Source organism: Octopus bimaculoides, chromosome 2 (genome assembly GCF_001194135.2).
Source record: "Octopus bimaculoides isolate UCB-OBI-ISO-001 chromosome 2, ASM119413v2, whole genome shotgun sequence".
Taxonomy (NCBI): domain Eukaryota; kingdom Metazoa; phylum Mollusca; class Cephalopoda; order Octopoda; family Octopodidae; genus Octopus; species Octopus bimaculoides.
In genome coordinates, this window is record NC_068982.1 from 87,853,261 (window position 1) to 87,854,832 (window position 1,572).

Genomic DNA, 1,572 nt, shown 5'->3' on the forward strand with positions numbered 1-1,572 from the left:
TATATATATATGTAAGAGATTACATAAATAGCAATGGAACCAAAAATGATCGAATGTGCTTCATTAGCTTTTTAGTGTTTTTTTTGCTATGAGATGCATTGCGCTCATAGTTGTGTGCTTATGTATTACCCTATAGCTTTGTCAGAGCCAAAGGGTGATATGCAAGCACCGAACTATAAGTGCATTGCATCTTATAGTCGAATAGCTGTAAGCTAGAGAAGTTCATTACGTAATTTGTTGTTCTCTTGCAATTTATATAATATATTATAACACTCCTGCTCGACTAATACCTCTTTTATGAATCATATTCATATTGAGTTCTAACACCAGGTTATTAGTATCGTTGTACCTAAGCAAAATGTATATAACCTGAAAATTTAATGTTTTTGAATGACAGTTAACCAATGCTTAGAACTTTATGTCAGTCAGTGCATTTCCAAATTTCAATGAATTATTAGACTTAATTTTTCCTGATATTCTTTTGCTTTCATAAACATTTGAATAGTTATAGATTGTATATTTATCCAAGAGCAGAATAAAACAGGACATTTAATTTATCTTTTATTGAAACATCGTAAATTACATAATCCTAAACACGTTTCACTAGCAAACATTGCATTATCACCTTGAAACGTGAGATCTTTAGAAGAAAATAATGTTATCCATTGTTATTTACCTATCTAAAGAGTATCTAATATATGTTAGTATAAAATGATCTACTAAATCTGTTTTTTCCAACTCTCGGGTATATGAGTAATTTCTTATATATGATATAATATAATATACATACACACATACATACAACCCCCGAACACATATATAGTAACAATAACAATGTTTATGAATTCCATCCAAAGATTATTGTTATAATTACTATATTTATCCAACATTATATCGGTACAGCTCGATACAACCCCCCAAAACTGGCTCCCCAGTCTGCATCATTAAACTGTGGCCAGCATAATGGAATAGGAGCTTTATTTGCATATTCAAAATGTTTCCCGTAAATACATATATATGTAACAACTTTTCAAACCGATCACATGGTAGAATCGTGTTTGTTTCCATTTTGAATGAAAACACGAATGTTCTCAGGGATTCACTATAAAGCCTTGTAAAGAAAACAAGAAATCAAAAAATTCCCAAGAACTCACGTGTTTTCAAACAAAATGGAGATGAACACCATTCCTCCATGTGATCGGTTTGAAAAATTGTTAAGTTATTAAGATATTTTCTTAACATGAAACCAATGGCAGCGTCAATACACAAATAAAATTTTATCCATCAATGCGGTGTTGAGCACCCATTTCATTATTTATATATCTATCAATATTTTATAAGAAATTGATTAAATGACAGAGGGACGAGAAATTATGTAATGAAATTCGTTACATAGTTCCTCTTTCTCCTGTCATGTATTCGACTAACGTTCTTTTTCTGAAGTATACGTATATTGAGTTCTACACCTGGTATCGCTATTGGTATCGCTATGCCTAAGCACAATATTAAAATATATATTTTCTCTCTCTCTCTCTCTCTCTCTCTCTCTCTCTATGTATATATATATATATA

At 30.7% G+C, this 1,572-nt stretch overlaps 1 protein-coding gene across 1 annotated transcript in view; it reads left to right on the forward strand.

Moving 5' to 3' along the window:
• Window positions 1-1,572, forward strand: part of LOC106875763 (villin-1) — a 158,675-nt gene that overhangs the window by 63,841 nt on the left and 93,262 nt on the right. The gene's annotated exons all lie outside the window — the stretch shown is intronic.